Raw genomic sequence first — 24,124 nt, forward strand, 5'->3', positions numbered from 1 at the left:
CATGTCGTATGCTGGACAATCAGGTGAAGAAAATTACGAGATTGGAAAAGTCATTCAGAATAGTCCACAGGCAAGACCTTTTCATAGGAAAGCTAGGTGTCAGCCGGGCAGGGTGGGGCAAAAGATTTTGAAATCCAGTTGTGGTTCATTTTAATGAAGGTTAGATCATCTACATTTTGGGTAGCCAGACGAGTCCTTTTTTCTGTTAGTATTGAACCTGCAGCACTGAATACTCTTTCTGATAGGACACTAGCTGCCGGGCAAGCAAGCTCCTGCAATGCATATTCTGCCAATTCTGGCCAGGTGTCTAATTTGGATGCCCAGTAATCAAATGGGAATGACGGTTGAGGGAGAACGTCGATAAGGGATGAAAAATAGTTTGTAACCATACTGGACAAATGTTGTCTCCTGTCACTTTGAATTGATGCTGCAGTACCTGTCCTGTCTGCGGTCATAGAAAAATCACTCCACAACCTGGTCAGAAAACCCCTCTGGCCAACGCCACTTCTGATTTCTGCCCCTCTAACACCTCTGGTCTGCTGGCCCCTGGAGCTCGTGTGAGAACGATCACGGGCGCTGTGTGCAGGGAATGCCAGAAGCAAACGGTCAACAAGAGTTGATTGTTTTGTTGCTAATATTAGTTCCAAGTTCTCATGTGGCATAATATTTTGCAATTTGCCTTTATAGCGAGGATCAAGGAGGCAGGCCAACCAGTAATCGTCATCGTTCATCATTTTTGTAATGCGTGTGTCCCTTTTGAGGATACGCAAGGCATAATCCGCCATGTGGGCCAAAGTTCCCGTTGTCAAATCTGCGGTTGTGCTTGGTTGAGGGGCAGTTGCAGGCAAATCTACGTCACTTGTGTCCCTCAAAAAACCAGAACCCGGCCTTGCCACGCCACCAATTTCCCGTGCCCCCGGGAAAGCTTCCTCATTAAAAATATACTCATCCCCATCATCCTCCTCATCCTCCACCTCCTCTTCGCCCGGTACCTCATCATGTACACTGCCCTGACCAGACAATCGCTGACTGTCATCAAGGCTTTCCTCTTCCTCTGGTGCAGACGCCTGATCCTTTATGTGCGTCAAACTTTGCATCAGCAGACGCATTAGGGGGATGCTCATGCTTATTATGGCGTTGTCTGCACTAACCAGCCGTGTGCATTCCTCAAAACACTGAAGGACTTGACACATGTCTTGAATCTTCGACCACTGCACACCTGACAACTCCATGTCTGCCATCCTACTGCCTGCCCGTGTATGTGTATCCTCCCACAAAAACATAACAGCCCGCCTCTGTTCGCACAGTCTCTGAAGCATGTGCAGTGTTGAGTTCCACCTTGTTGCAACGTCTATGATTAGGCGATGCTGGGGAAGGTTCAAAGAACGCTGATAGGTCTGCATACGGCTGGAGTGTACAGGCGAACGGCGGATATGTGCGCAAAGTCCACGCACTTTGAGGAGCAGGTCGGATAACCCCGGATAACTTTTCAGGAAGCACTGCACCACCAGGTTTAAGGTGTGAGCCAGGCAAGGAATGTGTTTCAGTTGGGAAAGGGAGATGGCAGCCATGAAATTCCTTCCGTTATCACTCACTACCTTGCCTGCCTCAAGATCTACAGTGCCCAGCCACGACTGCGTTTCTTGCTGCAAGAACTCGGACAGAACTTCCGCGGTGTGTCTATTGTCGCCCAAACACTTCATAGCCAATACAGCCTGCTGACGTATGCCAGTAGCTGCCCCATAATGGGAGACCTGGTGTGCAACAGTGGCAGGTGCGGATGGAGTGTTTGTGCGACTGCGGTCTGTGGACGAGCTCTTGCTTCTGCAGGAGGACGAGGAGGAGGAGGAGGAGGGGGTGCGAACGGCTACAGACAACTGTTTACTAGACCGTGGGCTAGGCAGAACTGTCCCAAACTTGCTGTCCCCTGTGGACCCTGAATCCACCACATTTACCCAGTGTGCCGTGATGGACACGTAACGTCCCTGGCCATGCCTACTGGTCCATGCATCTGTTGTCAGGTGCACCTTTGTGCTCACAGATTGCCTGAGTGCATGGACGATGCGCTCTTTAACATGCTGGTGGAGGGCTGGGATGGCTTTTCTGGAAAAAAAGTGTCGCCTGGGTAGCTCGTAGCGTGGTACAGCGTAGTCCATCAGGTCTTTGAAAGCTTCGCTTTCAACTAACCGGTAGGGCATCATCTCTAACGAGATTAGTCTAGCTATGTGGGCGTTCAAACCCTGTGTACGCGGATGCGAGGCTAAGTATTTCCTTTTTCTAACCATAGTCTCATGTAGGGTGAGCTGGACTGGAGAGCTGGAGATCGTGGAACTAGCGGGGGTGCCGGTGGACATGGCAGACTGAGAGACGGTGGGAGATGGTATTGTTGCCGCCGGTGCCCTAGATGCAGTGTTTCCTACTACGAAACTGGTGATTCCCTGACCCTGACTGCTTTGGCCTGGCAAAGATACCTGCACAGATACAGCAGGTGGTGCGCTAAATGGTGGTCCTACACTGCCGGAAGGGATGTTGCGTTGATGACTAGCTTCATTGGCCGAGGGTGCAACAACCTTAAGGGACGTTTGGTAGTTAGTCCAAGCTTTCAAATGCATGGTGGTTAAATGTCTATGCATGCAACTAGTATTGAGACTTTTCAGATTCTGACCTCTGCTTAAGGAAGTAGAACATTTTTGACAGATGACTTTGCGCTGATCAATTGGATGTTGTTTAAAAAAATGCCAGACTGCACTCTTTCGAGCATCGGATCCCATTTCAGGGATTGCAGACTGAGCTTTAACCGGATGGCCACGCTGTCCTCCAACAGGTTTTGGCTTTGACACGCGTTTTGGGCCAGATACGGGCCCGGCAGATGGAACCTGTTGCTATGTTGATGCCTGCTGCGGCCCCTCCTCCTCCTCTGCTTCAGAACTGCTGCCGCCTGCACCCTGTTCCCCCAATGGCTGCCAATCGGGGTCAAGAACTGGGTCATCTAATAACTCTTCTTGTACCTCCTGCGCAACTTCGTCTGTGTCACCGTGTCGTTCGGTGGTATAGCGTTCGTGATGGGGCAACATAGTCTCATCAGGGTCTGATTCTTGATCAGCACCCTGCGAGGGCAATGTTGTGGTCTGAGTCAAAGGACCAGCATAGTAGTCTGGCTGTGGCTGTGCGTCAGTGCACTCCATGTCAGATTCAATTTGTAATGGGCATGGACTGTTAACTGCTTCACTTTCTAAGCCAGGGACGGTATGTGTAAAGAGCTCCATGGAGTAACCCGTTGTGTCGCCTGCTGCATTCTTCTCTGTTGTTGTTTTTGCTGAAGAGGACAAGGAAGTGACTTGTCCCTGACCGTGAACATCCACTAACGACGCGCTGCTTTTACTTTTACCAGTTTCACGAGATGAGGCAAAAGAGCTAGAGGCTGAGTCAGCAAGATAAGCCAAAACTTGCTCTTGCTGCTCCGGCTTTAAAAGCGGTTTTCCTAATCCCAGAAAAGGGAGCGTTCGAGGCCTTGTGTAGCCGGACGACGAACCTGGCTCCACAGCTCCAGACTTAGGTGCAATATTTTTTCCCCCACGACCACCTGATGCTCCACCACTACCACTACCCTCATTACCAGCTGACAATGAACGCCCCCGGCCACGACCTCTTCCACTAGACTTCCTCATTGTTTTAAAAACGTAACCAAACTAACGTTATTTGTTGCAGTCACACAACTTACACGGTGAGCTATAACTTCAGTATGATTTAGCTACCCCTTTACAGGTTGGTGAGACCACAGCGAAAATCAGGCCCAATGTTACACACTCTTTTTTTGGTGGCTGCAAATTAGAGAGATGCCCCACACGCAGGACTGTCACTGAAGCACAAATGTTAATATTAATGTCACACTATTATTTTTTTTTTATTTTTATTTTTTTCAGGAACACTTTAGAAACCCCCCAAAAAAAAAAAAAAAAGATTTTTGCAGGGAGAATTTAGAAAACAAATGTAACAAACTATATGCTTTCTATGGGCCACTGAGTGAGAGATGACGCACACAGGAATCAGGAGTGGCACACAAGCCCAGAGGCCAATATTTTTCTACCAATGATTGATGGAGTTATTTTCTCTGGTAGATTTTGGAACCCAAATCAAGGAAAAAAAATGTAGGCTTTCTATGGACCACAATTGGAGAGAGAGAGAGAGAGAGAGAGAGAGAGATGGCACACCCAGGAGTCAAGACTGGCACACAAGCAGAAAGGCCAATATTAATCTCCCACTGTTTTTTTTTTTTTTTTTTTTTTTTTTTTTTTTTCAGGGAGACTTTAGAAAAAAAAATAATAAAAAAAATATGATTTTATCAGGAAGAATTTAGAAACCAAATAAAATAAAATGATTTTTTCAGGGAGAATTTATAAAACAAATAAAAACAAAAATAGGCGTTCTATGGCCCACTGACTGAGAGATGACGCACACAGGAGTCAGGAGTGGCACACAAACCCAGAGGCCAATATTTTTCTACCAATGATTGATGTAGTTATTTTCTCTGGTAGATTTTAGAACCCAAATCAAGGAAAAAAAATATAGGCTTTCTATGGACCACAATTGGAGAGAGAGAGAGAGAGAGAGAGAGAGAGAGAGAGAGAGAGAGAGATGGCACACCCAGGAGTCAAGACTGGCACACAAGCAGAAAGGCCAATATTAATCTCCCACTGTTTTTTTTGGTTGTTTTTTTTTTTTTTTTTTCAGGGAGACTTTAGAAAAAAAAATAATAAAAAAAATATGATTTTATCAGGAAGAATTTAGAAACCAAATAAAATAAAATGATTTTTTCTGGGAGAATTTATAAAACAAATAAAACCAAAAATAGGCGTTCTATGGCCCACTGACTGAGAGATGACGCACCCAGGAGTCAAGACTGGCACACAAGCAGAAAGGCCAATATTAATCTCCCACTGTTTTTTCTTTTTTTTTTCAGGGAGACTTTAGAAAAAAAAATAATAAAAAAAATGTGATTTTATCAGGAAGAATTTAGAAACCAAATAAAATAAAATGATTTTTTCAGGGAGAATTTAGAAAACAAATAAAACCAAAAATAGGCGTTCTATGGCCCACTGACTGAGAGATGACGCACCCAGGAGTCAAGACTGGCACACAAGCAGAAAGGCCAATATTAATCTCCCACTGTTTTTTTTTTTTTTTTTCAGGGAGACTTTAGAAAAAAAAATAATAAAAAAAATGTGATTTTATCAGGAAGAATTTAGAAACCAAATAAAATAAAATGATTTTTTCTGGGAGAATTTATAAAACAAATAAAACCAAAAATAGGCGTTCTATGGCCCACTGACTGAGAGATGACGCACCCAGGAGTCAAGACTGGCACACAAGCAGAAAGGCCAATATTAATCTCCCACTGTTTTTTTATTTTTTTTTCAGGGAGACTTTAGAAAAAAAAATAATAAAAAAAATGTGATTTTATCAGGAAGAATTTAGAAACCAAATAAAATAAAATGATTTTTTCTGGGAGAATTTATAAAACAAATAAAACCAAAAATAGGCGTTCTATGGCCCACTGACTGAGAGATGACGCACCCAGGAGTCAAGACTGGCACACAAGCAGAAAGGCCAATATTAATCTCCCACTGTTTTTTTTTTTTTTTTTCAGGGAGACTTTAGAAAAAAAAATAATAAAAAAAATGTGATTTTATCAGGAAGAATTTAGAAACCAAATAAAATAAAATGATTTTTTCAGGGAGAATTTAGAAAACAAATAAAACCAAAAATAGGCGTTCTATGGCCCACTGACTGAGAGAGAGAGAGAGAGAGATGGAACGCTTAGTACTGGCACACAAGCCCAAAGGGCAATATTAATCTCCCTTTTTTTTTCCAGGGAGAATTTCTAAAACCCAAAAAAAAAAAAAAATAGGCTTTCTATGGCCCACTATTTGTGAGAGAGATGGGACGCTCAGGACTGGCACAGATGGCACGCTCAGGACTGGCACAGAAGCCCAGAGGCCAATATTAATCTCCCTTTTTTTCTGGTAGAATTTATAAAACCAAAAAAAAATTTAAATAGGCTTTCTATGGCCCACTATTTGTGAGAGAGATGGCACGCTCAGGACTGGCACAGATGGCACGCTCACAACTGGCACACAAGCCCAGAGGCCAATATTAATCTCCCTTTTTTCAGGGAAAATTTATAAAACAAAAAAAAAAAATAAATAGGCTTTCTATGGCCCACTATTTGTGAGAGAGATGGCACGCTCAGGGCTGGCACAGATGGCACGCTCAGGACTGGCACACAAGCCCAGAGGCCAATATTAATCTCCCTTTTTTTCAGGGAGAATTTATAAAACCCCCCAAAAAAATAAAATAGGCTTTCTATGGCCCACTATTTGTGAGAGAGATGGGACGCTCAGGACTGGCACAGATGGCACGCTCAGGACTGGCACAGAAGCCCAGAGGCCAATATTAATCTCCCTTTTTTTCTGGGAGAATTTATAAAACCAAAAAAAAATTTAAATAGGCTTTCTATGGCCCACTATTTGTGAGAGAGATGGCACGCTCAGGACTGGCACAGATGGCACGCTCACAACTGGCACACAAGCCCAGAGGCCAATATTAATCTCCCTTTTTTCAGGGAAAATTTATAAAACAAAAAAAAAAATTAAATAGGCTTTCTATGGCCCACTATTTGTGAGAGAGATGGCACGCTCAGGGCTGGCACAGATGGCACGCTCAGGACTGGCACACAAGCCCAGAGGCCAATATTAATCTCCCTTTTTTCAGGGAAAATTTATAAAACAAAAAAAAAAATTAAATAGGCTTTCTATGGCCCACTATTTGTGAGAGAGATGGCACGCTCAGGGCTGGCACAGATGGCACGCTCAGGACTGGCACACAAGCCCAGAGGCCAATATTAATCTCCCTTTTTTTCAGGGAGAATTTATAAAACCAAAAAAAAAAATAAATAGGCTTTCTATGGCCCACTATTTGTGAGAGAGATGGCACGCTCAGGGCTGGCACAGATGGCACGCTCAGGACTGGCACACAAGCCCAGAGGCCAATATTAATCTCCCTTTTTTTCAGGGAGAATTTATAAAACCCCAAAAAAAATAAAATAGGCTTTCTATGGCCCACTATTTGTGAGAGAGATGGCACACTCAGGACTGGCACACAAGCCCAAAGGCCAATATTAATCTCCCACTGTATTTTTATCAGGGAGAATTTATACACCCCACAAAAAAAAATACAGAAAAATGAAAAGGCTTTCTATGGCCCACTATGTGAGAGAGATGGCACACACAGGGATGGCACTCTAGCAGAAATGCCAAATTGCCAATCTTAATCTCCCACCAAAAAAAAAACAAAAAAAAAAACAGGGAATGTCCTACAATTACTATCTCCCTGCCTGCAGTAATCTCAGCCAGGTATGGCAGGCAGCTACTATCTCCCTGCCTGCAGTAATCTCAGCCAGGTATGGCAGGCAGCAATAAGGAGTGGACTGATGCACAAATGAAATAAAAAGTGTGGACAAACAAAAAAGATAGCTGTGCAGAAAGGAAGGAACAAGAGGATTTGTGCTTTGAAAAAAGCAGTTGGTTTGCACAGCGGCGTACACACAGCAATGCAGCTATCAGGGAGCCTTCTAGGGCAGCCCAATGAGCTACAGCGCTGAGGGGAAAAAAAAAAAAAAAAAAACTTCCACTGTCCCTGCACACCGAGGGTGGTGTTGGACAGTGCAAATCGCTGCAGCACAAGCGGTTTTGTGGTTAATGGACCCTGCCTAACGCTATCCCTGCTTCTGACAAAGCGGCAGCAACCTCTCCCTAAGCTCAGATCAGCAGCAGTAAGATGGCGGTCGGCGGGAACGCCTCTTTATAGCCCCTGTGACGTCGCAGACAGCAAGCCAATCACTGCAATGCCCTTCTCTAAGATGGTGGGGACCAGGACCTATGTCATCACGCTGCCCACACTCTGCGTTTACCTTCATTGGCTGAGAAATGGCGCTTTTCGCGTCATTGAAACGCGACTTTGGCGCGAAAGTCGCGTACCGCATGGCCGACCCCGCACAGGGGTCGGATCGGGTTTCATGAAACCCCGACTTAGCCAAAAGTCGGCGACTTTTGAAAATGTTCGACCCGTTTCGCTCAACCCTAATACTGACTGCTGAGCCGTGTATCTAATCCTTTCCTGTATGATACTGTCTGCTGCGCCGTGTTTCTAATCCTATCCTGTGCGATACTATGCTGAGCCGTGTATCTAACTCTTTCCTGTGTGATACTGACTGCTGAGCCGTGTATCTAATCCTGTCCTGTGTGATACTGTCTGCTGAGCCATGTATCTAATCCTATACTGTGTGATACTGTCTGGTGAACTGTGTATCTAATCCTCTCCTATGCACTCCTTTCCCCCCTGCATGTCTTTCCCCATTGTACACACAACTCAATGTGTTTAATAACAGGAGCTGCAGGGGTCATGCTGTATTATGGCATTATGTGAGATCTATATGATGGTATTATGTGATCTGTATGGTGGTATTATGCTTGCTCAGTATTGAGATAGTTATATGGTGGTATTGTGTGTGATCTATATGGCGGTATTATGTGAGATCTATGTGGCGGCATTGTGAGAAGTATGTGGTGGTATTGTGTGATCTATATGGCGGTATTATGTGTGATCTATATGGTGATATTATGTGAGAACTGTATGACAGTATTGTGTGATCTATTTGATAGTATTGTGTGTGATCTATATGGCGGTATTATGTGTGATCGATATGGCGGTATTATGTGTGATCTGTATGGCGGTATTATGAGAGAACACTACGGCAGTATTATCTTCAGAAAGGGGACCCATTCTATGGTGGTCCTGGCTGAGCAGCTGCATACGGGCCTGGGGTAATAGAGGGGCAGCATGACCTCCAGTTAGGTGCACAGGGCTGGTGAGGCAGCTGAAGAGAGGGGTCTCATTTTTATCGTTATTATATGGCTACATTTCCTTCCCAGCTTCACCCCGACTTCGCCTGTCACCTCGCTTTCACACATCGCCAGGACAGGATGGAGAAGACAGGATCTGAGGAGGGGAATGGGGTCTGTATGCAAAGTCTGGATCAGACCAGGCCATCAATCCGCAGAAATGTTTCCTGGATTTCTGTGGAGCAGACGGTCCATCCATGTGTATAAAAGACAGCGCTCTATGTACAATCCCTGGCTGCTCCGCACACCGAACAGGGGGCCCCTATAGACCAGCACACTGCTCTCCTGAAATACTCTGTGCTGCTGTCACCCTGCTCCCTCCACCACATATCTCCCAGAATCCTTGCTGCCTGCCATTCTCGGTGACCGTCTACTTGTCAGTATAACTCTGCAGTCACCAACAAAATGGCTGCTCACTGGGTTCCTGAATATCATCATCTCTTATCCCTTAGCAAACACCCAGAAGGGGAGGAGAGGAGACATCACACACGTCAGCAGACTCCGCCCATAATTACTGCAGTGCAGTAATGTGAGCTATTTCTACAATAGGTTTTTGTGAAATTTCAGCAGCTGCTCCCCCTAGTGTTTAAAAGTGGAAATTCCAAAACTTTTCAAATTATTTTTCATATTTTACTAAATTATAAACAAATGATAATATTTTGTAAGAAAATGTAAACATTTATTTATTTTTTTATATAGCGCTAACATATTCCGCAGCGCTTTACAGTTTTGCACACATTATCATCACTGTCCCCGATGGGGCTCACAATCTAGAATCCCTATCAGTATGTCTTTGGAATGTGGGAGGACACCGGAGTCCCCGGAGGAAACCCACGCAAACACGGAGAGAACATACAAACTCTTTGCAGATGTTGTCTTGGGTGGGATTAGAACCCAGGACCCCAGCGCTGCAAGGCTGCAGTGCTAACCACTGCGCCGCCGTGCTGCTTACATATTTTCAGTTGCGGTAAAAAAATTTTTTTGGATGGCACCTTCCCTTTAAGAACAAGGACTATAAGCATACTGCCTATATAAAATATAAGTGAAATGCTTTGAAATTCTGCTTCAGTAGTATGTAAAATATAAAAAATACAGTAGATATAACTTTTTATTCTCCATGCATACTTAAAAATTAATATATTCAACAAATCAGTCAGAAGTTTATTTATATGCCTGTATGGCTACACACATTCTCTAAACTGTAAAAAATAATGGTAGAAATGGAGTTCCAAGGAAGTATCTTAAATTAGAATCTAAGATGTTCAGGAAGTAAAGGAGGAAGGTAATTAAATAATCAGTTCAGGGTTGAAATTGATTTCTTAGGAAGCAGAAGAAGAATATTCTACTGAACCTTAGACTGTATTGCAAAGCTAAAACAAATAGACTAAATGAGAATGCAAGTGTTGCGCAGAGTGTGTTAAAAAAAAAACTTATTAAAAACCACATGCAATAGTAGACGTATGTAAATAATGAAATAATTACATATAATTAACAAACAATGTTGCAATAATAACAGTTTGAAATAGTGGATTTACTGGCATATTGTATATGACAGATATTTCTGAAAATTTAGATGATTGCATAATAATCATTTCTTTGGATAAAAGGCTTTAAGAGGTTTAGTTACTTGTCTTCAGTTTAATTTAAATAAACAAATTTTGCTCTCCTCGTTCTGAGTTCAGCACTGAGTCTCCGCCATTACTTGCAGTGTCTGTAGTTGTCTGCAGTACTGACGTCACATCAACAGCGATGTAGCTAGTGATGGTTTTAGCAGCTCCGAAAGGCTCATGCCATCAACACTAGCAGAATTCAGTCATTGTCTACAGCTTTGTCAAGGTGATGTCAGTGCTGCAGACAATAAGAGTCATGGGGAGCAACAGATGAGCCTCAGCCCTGGAGAGGGGAAGGGCACAGAGGTTATCTGGAACTAGAAAACCCCTTTAAGGACTTTCTACCTCACTAATGTATTTATGGTCACACTCTAATATCTCTAAATATGTGTTTCCATAAGACAATGGACTACGAAAGGTTTAAATTTATAAGAATAATAGACAATCGATTAATATTTCTGTATTTAAAATGTAACATAAAAGTCCAAAAAACCCTATACCAAAACACATAATCACACTCCAGCAATCCACTGTATGTAAGTCAACATAAGTTGTGATTTCACATTTAAAAATGCAATGTAATTTTAACCTAAATAGTTATAAACCAATAACCATTATACAATTAATAAAAAGTTGACATACATAACCAATATACACTGCGTGCAGAATTATTAGGCAAGTTGTTTTTTGGATCGCATGATACTATTTATACATGTTGTGCTACTCAAAGCTGTTTAGTCTTGAGAGCCAACTACAAATTAAGTAAATCAGGTGATGTGCATCTCTGTACTGAGGAGGGGTGTTGACTAATGACATCAAAACCATATATAAGGTGTGCTTAATTATTAGGCAATTTCCTTTCCTTTGGCAAAATGGGTCAGAAGAGAGATTTGACGGGCTCTGAAAAGTCCAAAATTGTGAGATGTCTTGCTGAGGGATGCAGCAGTCTTGAAATTGCCAAACTTTTGAAGCGTGATCACCAAACAATCAATTGTTTCATGGCAAATAGCCAACAGGGTCGCAAGAAGCGTGTTGGGCAAAAAAGGCGTAAAATAACTTCCCATGAATTGAGGAAAATCAAGCATGAAGCTGCCAAGAAGCCATTTGCCACCAGTAGTGCCATATTTCAGAGCTGCAACGTTACTGGAGTAACAAAAAGCACAAGGTGTGCGATACTCAGGGACATGGCCAAGGTAAGAACGCTGAAAAACGACCACCTTTGAACAAGAAACATAAGATAAAAAGTCAAGACTGGGCCAAGAAATTTCTTAAGACTGACTTTTCAAAGGTTTTATGGACTGATGAAATGAGAGTGACTATTGAGGGGCCAGAGGCTGGATCAGCAAAGGGCAGAGATCTCCACTCCAACTCAGACGCCAGCAAGGTGGAGGTGGGGTACTGGTATGGGCTGGTATCATCAAAGTTGAACTTGTGGGACCTTTTCGGGTTCAGGATGGAGTGAAGCTCAACTCCCAGACCTACTGCCAGTTTCTGGGAGACAACTTCTTCAAGCAGTGGTACAGAACGAAGTCGGTATCGTTCAATAAAAACATGATTTTCATGCAGGATAATGCTCCATCAGATGCCTCCAACTACTCCACGGTGTGGCTAGCCAGTAAAGGTCTCAAAGAAGAAAAAATAATGACATGGCCCCCTTGTTCACCTGATCTGAACTCCATATAGAACCTTTGGTCCCTCATAAAATGTGAGATTTACAGGGAGGGAAAACAGTACACCTCTCGGAACAGTGTCTGGGAGGCTGTGGTGGCTGCTGCATGCAATGTTGATCGTAAACAGATCAAGCAACTGACAGAATCTATGGATGGAAGGCTGTTAGTGTCATCATAAAGAAAGCTGGCTATATTGGTCACTAATTTTGGGGGGCTTTGTTTTTGCATGTTAAAAATGTTTATTTCTAAATTTTGTGCCGTTATATTGGTTTACCTGGTGAAAATAAACAAGTGAGATGGGGATATATTTGGTTTTTATTAAGTTGCCTAATAATTCTGCACAGTAATAGTTACCTGCACAAACAGATATCCTCCTAAGATAGCCAAATCTAAAAATAACCCACCCCAACTTCCAAAAATATTAAGCTTTGATATTTACGAGTCTTTTGGGTTGACTGAGAACATAGTTGTTGATCAATAATAAAAATAATCCTCTAAAATACAACTTTGCCTAATAATTCTGCACGCAGTGTAAACACTAAAGAAGATCAACCTGATTGACTCTTAGCAGTTCTCTTCCTGAACAGGCAGGTGATGTAAACCTATTTTATCAGTAAGCAATATAAAAAGGAGCCCATGATCTTTTTGTGGACACACTGTTTGAAGGTCAACCTATGATGCTAGTCACTAGTCATGGGCATTCCGTGAGGCTGGTTAGTCAAACATACAGGGGTCACATACCAAGAGAGCTTGTCATAAACAAATAAGTAAAACAAAGGGGTTGTCAGGTCATTGTCTGAGGTCAGGATTCCAGGAAGGTATTGGATTAAAGGTACCTTCACACATAACGATATCATTAAGGATATTGTTGCAATGTCACGCTTTTTGTGACGTAGCAACGATCCCGCTAACGATGTCGTTATGTGTGACAGCGACCAACGATCAGGCCCCTGCTGGGAGATCGTTGGTCGTGGGGAATGATCAGGACCTTTTTTTGGTCGCTGATCACCCGCAGTCATCACTGGATTGGCGTGTGTGATGCCGATCCAGCGATGTGTTCACTTGTAACCAGGGTAAATATCAGGTTACTAAGTGCAGGGCCGCGCTTAGTAACCCGATATTTACCCTGGTTACCATTGTAAAAGTAAAAAAAAAAAAACTCTACATACTCACATTCTGATGTCTGTCACGCCCCTCGGCATCCACAGGGTTAAAACTGCTTTCGGCAGGAGCGCTGCTAATGCACGTGCCGAGAGCTTCCCTGGACTGGCTGTCAGTGCCGGCCGTAAAGCAGAGCACAGCGGTGACGTCACCGCTGTGCTCTGCTTTACGGCCGGCACTGACAGTCAGTGGAGGGAAGCTCTCGGCAGCAGCGCGTGCATTAGCAGCGCTCCTGCCGAAAGCAGTTTTAACCCTGTGGACGCCGGGGGACGTGACAGACATCAGAATGTGAGTATGTAGTGTGTTTGTTTTTTACTTTTACAATGGTAACCAGGGTAAATATTGGGTTACTAAGCGCGGCCCTGCACTTAGTAACCCGATGTTTACCCTGGTTACCCGAGTGCTGCAGGGGGACTTCGGCATCGTTGAAGACAGTTTCAACGATGCCGAAGTCTTTCCCCGGATCGTTGGTCGCTGGAGAGAGCTGTCTGTGTGACAGCTCCCCAGCGACCACACAACGACTTACCAACGATCACGGCCAGGTCGTATCGCTGGTCATGATCGTTGGTAAATCGTTTAGTGTATCGGTACCTTAAGACAGAGAGGAAAGACAAATGGATGATAAGAAGCAAGGTCAAAGGTCAGTTACCAATAGATCTGAGACTGAGCATATAAACCCAAGGCACTCAGACACCACAGAGCATAAGCTACCATTGGCACTGTTTGGAGGCAGAGAGCCAGATAAATAGCCAAGTAATCACTTTGAACAGGAGACACGTGTAGGAAAATCCCACATGCCCTGACCCTGAGTGGCCACATAGACTGTCACTCAACAACACTGACTGCTCAGACACACCCCAGCCTATGATATGATGGCTAGGCTGTCCATCACCATACTGACAGCTCAGTATGCCCCTGCCCTAGATTGGAAGGCTGAACTGTCACTCACTGCATCTAGACACACTGATGTAGTGACACAAAAGGTATGTAAAATATATTATATCTTCTTATATCTCACCAATCTAAACTGATACAAGAGGAGCAGTGCTCCCACTGACCAACTTGCTCTGCTTGCCATGAGATGTCACACCTTCATACATGCTGTACATTCAAATATTTTATTTTGTATGCAAGTCTTAATGAACGGTGTGAAGGTATCAGATGCACCTAATTTCATTGAGAGGTGCATGACATTTAATGAATTAGTAACATCTTATCAGTGGCATGCACCTTCGAAAACCTCACCAGAAAAGAGACTTGAGTATCAGGCACGACTTTTAAATTATTTGTCGAGTGGGGGTTGTTTCACCCTGAACAGCCCCAACTTCTCCTTAGTTCTGCCAATTTTGACTGAAAATTCTAAAAGTCACAAAATTTTTATGCAACATTGAGAAAAGTTCTTAAACATTTGAACGTGTTTTATGCCAGATTTCCAACGTAAACTATCTGATGATTTGTGGCCATAGTACCCTACATTTCAACAAAAGCCATAAGGAATTCAGGATTTTGAATTCTTGGTCCAGATCTACAGCTTTGGCAAAAATTAAGAGACCACCACATCAAAACCCTGTCATGGGCAGCCCAATCTCCAGACCTGAACCCCATTAAAAACCTCTGGAATATAATCAAGAGGATGATGGATAATCACAAGCCATCAAACACAGAAGAACTGCCTAAGTTTTTGCACCAGAAGCTGTGTGAAAGACTCGTGGAAATCATGCCAAGACGCTTGAAAGCTGTGATAAAAAATCATGGTTATTGCTCAAAATATTGATTTCTGAACTTTTCCAGAGTTAAAACATTAGTATTATTGTTTCCAAATTATTATGAACTTCTTTTCTTTGCATTATTTGAGGTGTGAAAGCCCAGGTTTGACCATTTTTCTTTTTCAGAACAAAATACAAAATGCATTTCTTGGAAATTCGGAGACATGTTGTCAGAAGTTTATAGACTAAAAGAACAATTTACATTTTACTCAAAAATATACCTATAAAGTGAAAAATCTGAAAAACTGAACATTTTGCAGTGGTCTCTTAATTTTTTGCCTGAGCTGTATGTGTAAATAAGTGTTTTGATCCATAATCAGGCCCTTCAATTCAAATAGAAAACAATCCATATATCACTGTAACACATGAAAAAAATTACTGCAAATCTATTCTCCCAATCAAGCCTGTTGTCCCAGGAGAGCTCAATGAAATTATTATCTACATGGTGGCCTAATTCACTCAAAATGTAATTTCCCTGACCTCACTCGGTCAGATGAAAACAAGCAAATACATGCTGTTTGACTTCAGTGCCTTCTAGATAACACAATAAACCTGTTCAGCAAGTTGTTGTTATAATGATATAATTAAAATGTAGAGCGTTATTTCGACACTACTAATTTACCCATCACATGAAAAGATGAATTCTTGTTAATTTAACTCTATGTAGATTTAATTTCACTAGTATTTCCCTAGTATTTCTATTAAGTCATATTAAACAAGCATATAAATATATAAAATAGATAATATAAATAAATACAAAGCAGATATAAAATATACATTAAAAGGTCAGGCAGAATTCCAATGTAGTTTAATAAAAGTTGCATTTTTAATGACCAATGCGAACAATGACAACATTTTGGCTTACAGATAGCATGGTCATTTTCACGTAGTGCCTCGGAGCATTGAAAAGATTGTTATAGTTACATATTAGCATATGAAAAACATATTAATAGATCAATTAGCTAAAAATGAATTCTTGTCTACATTAGTGTTGCAATGCAGTGATCAACAGCATCTCTATAAGCACCGTGCATGCAGTGCATAATTAAAAAAAATATGTCAAAGTGAAGAGGCCCAGAAAGTCAATAGAAGAAGTATGCAGATGTAGCGAAAATCATACGATGATAACAATCAGCGGAGGTGGTTGGAGATATGAGCAGTGAAGTAATATTTTTTTGTTGTCTTTTATTTACACTTTCTCGGCACTCTATGTTTCAACAAAAATAGCAGTCAGGTGATGGCCATTTTCCTAAATTTATTCGGAGAGAATTACTAAAAAATCATATTCTAGAGAATACGGATTTTTTAAAATTCATGTAGAATTGAATTGTACGCTATTAACCCTAGAACGCATACCTGGGGCCTCGCAGGCCTGCCAGGTTACTTGTTTTCTATTTTCTGTAAAACTACTTTAGTTAGAATTTTGAAACTCTAGATAGTCCTCAGGTATATAGTTATTAGTAATTTCCAGTTATTCATATTAGGATTGAGCGACTTTTAGTTTTTTAGGGTCGAGTCGGGTTTCACGAAACCCGACTATCTCAAAAGTCGAGTCGAGTGGAATCAGCCGATTATCGCGAAAAGTCGGGGATCGACCGAAACACGAAACCCAATGCAAGTCAATGGAAAAGCATAGTCGGCAGTGAGTGGAGGCCAGGAAAACACCTACACTGCCCATTTTAATGGCAAAAACATCCATTCTTGTTACTGAAGCTTGTCAATCTTAATTTACCTTATAATAATAGTTAGGCATTGGAAATTGGGGGTCATTTGGCTAAAGTTGTGGGGGTAGGGCTGGTTCAAGTATTTAGTGGGCCCAGGTAATCTGGACCACCTCAGGGCAGTGGAGCAGAGAGAGGTAAGTATTTCAACTTTGCAAGTGCTGTGATCCTGAGCAAGCAGGGGGGGCCCACTCGTTGGCATTGGCACTGGCACAGGGCCCCTCAAAGTACGGCAGTGTGTTTGCACGGCGGGGGCGCCTCCCACCGGCAGCGACACTTTTTGCATACTATGAGGGGCCCTGTGCCAGTGACATCGCCAACGAGTATTCCCCCCCACCTGATGAAGGAACCTGCACTTTCATCTGCACCTTCCTCTTTGTCCCCGTGTAAGGTGTTATGGTATGCGGGAAGGGGAACCTGACTTTCAGCAGGGTCACATTCTTGCTGTGTAGCGTGCATGGGGAATGTAACGTTCTGGGTCAATGTACCAGCAGACTCATCTATCACTGGCTGGGCAATGGGCAGGATGAGGGGGAAACAAAGATATAGGCCCAAAGAATAAAGTGCGCTAAATGCAGTTCAAAATTGGTAACAGGACTAACCAGGGGGCATTGCTTTGTTCAGTGGAGTACAACTGTAATGAGAGACTGACACAGTGAGTAGGCCCAAATCAGTAAGTAGGCTAAATGCAGTTCAAAATTGGTAACAGTAGTAAACAGGTGGCACTGGTTTGTTCAGTGTAGGAGAACATCAAGGAGCGGCAGACACCGGTGGTAGGGCCAACAAAACAAGTAGGCCAAATGCAGTGTTATATTAAAAACAATTTAACGAGAGCCTGAAGATAGAAGCTAGAGAAAGGCAACCTGGAGAACACCTTGGAGCGGAAGACACCGTTTGTAGAACCCAGACCCAACTTGTAGGCCTAATGCAGTGTTGTTTCAACAACTGAGAGAAACAAATTATACACACGCGCTACCTCGTAGAAAAAGAACAAAAAACCCTCAGCTGCAGGAAAACAAGACAGGGAGGTGCCGCCGCTGTCAGTAAGAAACCAAGAAAAGTAAAAAACCAATTGAATCCGTGCTAGAGGGGTGAAGGAAATGAACTAAATAAAATAAATTAAATGTGACAGTACAACATGCAAAACCCACACAATAGAGGAATGTGTGTGGCGAGATGGATGCAGTCCTGTCCAGAAGAGAAAACCCAGCGTGTGGAAATGCAGGCAGGAGGGCGGGCGGGTAGGGGATGATCAGCCGCAGCGCAGCAAGGCAATTGTGGAAGCTATGTAGAGCCAAGGAAAGCGCCGGCCGGTGGCGTCCCTGGATACGAGCAGGAGAGGAGCACGAGGCTCAGCGTGTGACGTCACAGAGATAGTACGGGGCAGAGCAGAGACCAAAAGCCGACGCGTTTCGAAGGAAGAAGGACGCTACTCCTTCGAAACCCGTCAGCTTTTGGTCTCTGCATCCATCTCGCCACACGGCGTCACATCTCCCCCTTGGTGAGTTTTTTATTTTTTATTGTTTACGGCACAATTAGTGCAGCCCTTGTCCTAGGCTTCTGTCCCGGCTGGGTCATTAGTCGCAGCTGACCTGCTCCAGGTCCGCAGTGTGCAGGCGAGCATGGTATCCATTTCCTTTTGAGGTATCATTGCATTCCTCTATTGTGTGGGTTTTGCATGTTGTACTGTCACATTTAATTTATTTTATTTAGTTCATTTCCTTCACCCCTCTAGCGCGGATTCAATTGTTTTTTTACTTTTCTTTGCTTCAACAACTATTTAATGAGAGCCTGAAGATTGAAGCTCAGGAAAGGCAACCAGGAGAAGACCTTGGAGCGGCATACACTGGTAGTAGGCCCCAACCCAACCAGTAGCCCCACTGCAGTTGTTCGATTAAAAAACTATTTAACGAGAGCCTGAAGATTGAAGCTCAGGAAAGGCAACCTGGAGAACACCTTGGAGCGGCAGACACCGTTAGTAGGCCTCAACCAAACCAGTAGCCCCACGGCAGTTGTTCGATTAAAAAACTGTTTAACAAGAGCCTGAAGATTGAAGCTCAGGAAAGGCAACCTGGAGAACACCTTGGAGCGGCAGACACCATTAGTAGGCCCCAACCCAACTAGTAGGCCAAATGCAGTTGTTCCATTTAACAACTATTTAACAAGAGCCTGAAGATTGAAGCTCAGGAAAGGCAACCTGGAGAACACCTTGGAGCGGCAGACACTGGTAGTAGGCCCCAACCGAACTAGTAGCCCCACTGCAGTTGTTCCATTAAAAAACTATTTAACAAGAGCCTGAAGATTGAAGCTCAGGAAAGGCAACCTGGAGAACACCTTGGAGCGGCATGCACTGGTAGTAGGCCCCAACCCAACTAGTAGCCCCACTGCAGTTGTTCCATTAAAAAACTATTTAACGAGAGCCTGAAGATTGAAGCTCAGGAAAGACAACCAGGAGAACACCTTGGAGCGGAAGAATCAGTTTGTAGACCACAACTAAACTTGTGGCCCCAATGCAGTTTTATAATTCTGACAGGCTGAAAACCAGCCTTTTTTTTTTTTTTTTTTTTTTAGAGAACAGCTGTATTAAGTGGCGCAGACAGACACTGCTAGTAGGCCTTACACCACAAAGTTGGCTCACTGCAGGTTGAAAAAAAGGTACATGGGTACACGGTCGGCATTGGTGTGCTCAGCGGAGGACAAATGGAAGGATGGACCGCAGACAGACTTAGTAGGCCTACAATATAGAAACCTGAAGACACAAAAGAGAATGGTAAAACCAAAAACACTCAGTTTGAAAAAATGTTTGCAGTAATCCGCAAGTGCTAGTAAAAGATGTAAATAACAGGGTATTTGGTTGATACGTTTTTTGCAAAAAATGTATACTAAGCTGCTCTACCAATCTTCACGGTATACCCATATCAGAGCAGTCCTAACTAATGTATGCAATCCCTATCTGATGTATTTAAAAACCTGATCATCTGTATATTACCTGTGTGAACAGGGTTCAGAGAGGAAAAATCCATGTGTGCATACAGGACAGAACAGCTTTTGTGCAGCTAGCCCAAGAGGAGTGGTGGAACTCCCCAGTCTTGTAGACACAAGAGAACAATCATGGAAACAGGAACACATGGGCTACTTGCACAGTGAACAAGTCTGTAAGAACATGTTCACACACCACCAAGAAACCTGAAGACACAAAAGAGAATGGTAAAACCAAAAACACTCAGTTTGAAAAAATGTTTGCAGTAATCCGCAAGTGCTAGTAAAAGATGTAAATAACAGGGTATTTGGTTGATACGTTTTTTGCAAAAAATGTATACTAAGCTGCTCTACCAATCTTCACGGTATACCCATATCAGAGCAGTCCTAACTAATGTATGCAATCCCTATCTGATGTATTTAAAAACCTGATCATCTGTATATTACCTGTGTGAACAGGGTTCAGAGAGGAAAAATCCATGTGTGCATACAGGACAGAACAGCTTTTGTGCAGCTAGCCCAAGAGGAGTGGTGGAACTCCCCAGTCTTGTAGACACAAGAGAACAATCATGGAAACAGGAACACATGGGCTACTTGCACAGTGAACAAGTCTGTAAGAACATGTTCACACACCACCAAGAAACCTGAAGACACAAAAGAGAATGGTAAAACCAAAAACACTCAGTTTGAAAAAATGTTTGCAGTAATCCGCAAGTGCTAGTAAAAGATGTAAATAACAGGGTATTTGGTTGATACGTTTTTTGCAAAAAATGTATACTAAGCTGCTCTACCAATCTTCATGGTATACCCATATCAGAGCAGTCCTAACTAATGTATGCAATCCCTATCTGATGTATTTAAAAACCTGATCATCTGTATATTACCTGTGTGAACAGGGTTCAGAGAGGAAAAATCCATGTGTGCATACAGGACAGAACAGCTTTTGTGCAGCTAGCCCAAGAGGAGTGGTGGAACTCCCCAGTCTTGTAGACACAAGAGAACAATCATGGAAACAGGAACACATGGGCTACTTGCACAGTGAACAAGTCTGTAAGAACATGTTCACACACCACCAAGAAACCTGAAGACACAAAAGAGAATGGTAAAACCAAAAACACTCAGTTTGAAAAAATGTTTGCAGTAATCCGCAAGTGCTAGTAAAAGATGTAAATAACAGGGTATTTGGTTGATACGTTTTTTGCAAAAAATGTATACTAAGCTGCTCTACCAATCTTCACGGTATACCCATATCAGAGCAGTCCTAACTAATGTATGCAATCCCTATCTGATGTATTTAAAAACCTGATCATCTGTATATTACCTGTGTGAACAGGGTTGAGAGAGGAAAAATCCATGTGTGCATACAGGACAGAACAGCTTTTGTGCAGCTAGCCCAAGAGGAGTGGTGGAACTCCCCAGTCTTGTAGACACAAGAGAACAATCATGGAAACAGGAACACATGGGCTACTTGCACAGTGAACAAGTCTGTAAGAACATGTTCACACACCACCAAGAAACCTGAAGACACAAAAGAGAATGGTAAAACCAAAAACACTCAGTTTGAAAAAATGTTTGCAGTAATCCGCAAGTGCTAGTAAAAGATGTAAATAACAGGGTATTTGGTTGATACGTTTTTTGCAAAAAATGTATACTAAGCTGCTCTACCAATCTTCACGGTATACCCATATCAGAGCAGTCCTAACTAATGTATGCAATCCCTATCAGCTGTTCTGTCCTGTATGCACACATGGATTTTTCCTCTCTGAACCCTGTTCACACAGGTAATATACAGATGATCAGGTTTTTAAATACATCAGATAGGGATTGCATACATTAGTTAGGACTGCTCTGATATGGGTATACCGTGAAGATTGGTAGAGCAGCTTAGTATACATTTTTTGCAAAAAACGTATCAACCAAATACCCTGTTATTTACATCTTTTACTAGCACTTGCGGATTACTGCGAACATTTTTTCAAACTGAGTGTTTTTGGTTTTACCATTCTCTTTTGTGTCTTCAGGTTTCTTGGTGGTGTGTGAACATGTTCTTACAGACTTGTTCACTGTGCAAGTAGCCCATGTGTTCCTGTTTCCATGATTGTTCTCTTGTGTCTACAAGACTGGGGAGTTCCACCACTCCTCTTGGGCTAGCTGCACAAAAGCTGTTCTGTCCTGTATGCACACATGGATTTTTCCTCTCTGAACCCTGTTCACACAGGTAATATACAGATGATCAGGTTTTTAAATACATCAGATAGGGATTGCATACATTAGTTAGGACTGCTCTGATATGGGTATACCGTGAAGATTGGTAGAGCAGCTTAGTATACATTTTTTGCAAAAAACGTATCAACCAAATACCCTGTTATTTACATCTTTTACTAGCACTTGCGGATTACTGCAAACATTTTTTCAAACTGAGTGTTTTTGGTTTTACCATTCTCTTTTGTGTCTTCAGGTTTCTTGGTGGTGTGTGAACATGTTCTTACAGACTTGTTCACTGTGCAAGTAGCCCATGTGTTCCTGTTTCCATGATTGTTCTCTTGTGTCTACAAGACTGGGGAGTTCCACCACTCCTCTTGGGCTAGCTGCACAAAAGCTGTTCTGTCCTGTATGCACACATGGATTTTTCCTCTCTGAACCCTGTTCACACAGGTAATATACAGATGATCAGGTTTTTAAATACATCAGATAGGGATTGCATACATTAGTTAGGACTGCTCTGATATGGGTATACCGTGAAGATTGGTAGAGCAGCTTAGTATACATTTTTTGCAAAAAACGTATCAACCAAATACCCTGTTATTTACATCTTTTACTAGCACTTGCGGATTACTGCAAACATTTTTTCAAACTGAGTGTTTTTGGTTTTACCATTCTCTTTTGTGTCTTCAGGTTTCTTGGTGGTGTGTGAACATGTTCTTACAGACTTGTTCACTGTGCAAGTAGCCCATGTGTTCCTGTTTCCATGATTGTTCTCTTGTGTCTACAAGACTGGGGAGTTCCACCACTCCTCTTGGGCTAGCTGCACAAAAGCTGTTCTGTCCTGTATGCACACATGGATTTTTCCTCTCTGAACCCTGTTCACACAGGTAATATACAGATGATCAGGTTTTTAAATACATCAGATAGGGATTGCATACATTAGTTAGGACTGCTCTGATATGGGTATACCGTGAAGATTGGTAGAGCAGCTTAGTATACATTTTTTGCAAAAAACGTATCAACCAAATACCCTGTTATTTACATCTTTTACTAGCACTTGCGGATTACTGCAAACATTTTTTCAAACTGAGTGTTTTTGGTTTTACCATTCTCTTTTGTGTCTTCAGGTTTCTTGGTGGTGTGTGAACATGTTCTTACAGACTTGTTCACTGTGCAAGTAGCCCATGTGTTCCTGTTTCCATGATTGTTCTCTTGTGTCTACAAGACTGGGGAGTTCCACCACTCCTCTTGGGCTAGCTGCACAAAAGCTGTTCTGTCCTGTATGCACACATGGATTTTTCCTCTCTGAACCCTGTTCACACAGGTAATATACAGATGATCAGGTTTTTAAATACATCAGATAGGGATTGCATACATTAGTTAGGACTGCTCTGATATGGGTATACCGTGAAGATTGGTAGAGCAGCTTAGTATACATTTTTTGCAAAAAACGTATCAACCAAATACCCTGTTATTTACATCTTTTACTAGCACTTGCGGATTACTGCAAACATTTTTTCAAACTGAGTGTTTTTGGTTTTACCATTCTCTTTTGTGTCTTCAGGTTTCTTGGTGGTGTGTGAACATGTTCTTACAGACTTGTTCACTGTGCAAGTAGCCCATGTGTTCCTGTTTCCATGATTGTTCTCTTGTGTCTACAAGACTGGGGAGTTCCACCACTCCTCTTGGGCTAGCTGCACAAAAGCTGTTCTGTCCTGTATGCACACATGGATTTTTCCTCTCTGAACCCTGTTCACACAGGTAATATACAGATCATCAGGTTTTTAAATACATCAGATAGGGATTGCATACATTAGTTAGGACTGCTCTGATATGGGTATACCGTGAAGATTGGTAGAGCAGCTTAGTATACATTTTTTGCAAAAAACGTATCAACCAAATACCCTGTTATTTACATCTTTTACTAGCACTTGCGGATTACTGCAAACATTTTTTCAAACTGAGTGTTTTTGGTTTTACCATTCTCTTTTGTGTTTTCAGGTTTCTTGGTGGTGTGTGAACATGTTCTTACAGACTTGTTCACTGTGCAAG

This window comes from Ranitomeya imitator, chromosome 1 (assembly GCF_032444005.1).
Source record: "Ranitomeya imitator isolate aRanImi1 chromosome 1, aRanImi1.pri, whole genome shotgun sequence".
NCBI classification, from domain to species: Eukaryota; Metazoa; Chordata; class Amphibia; order Anura; family Dendrobatidae; genus Ranitomeya; species Ranitomeya imitator.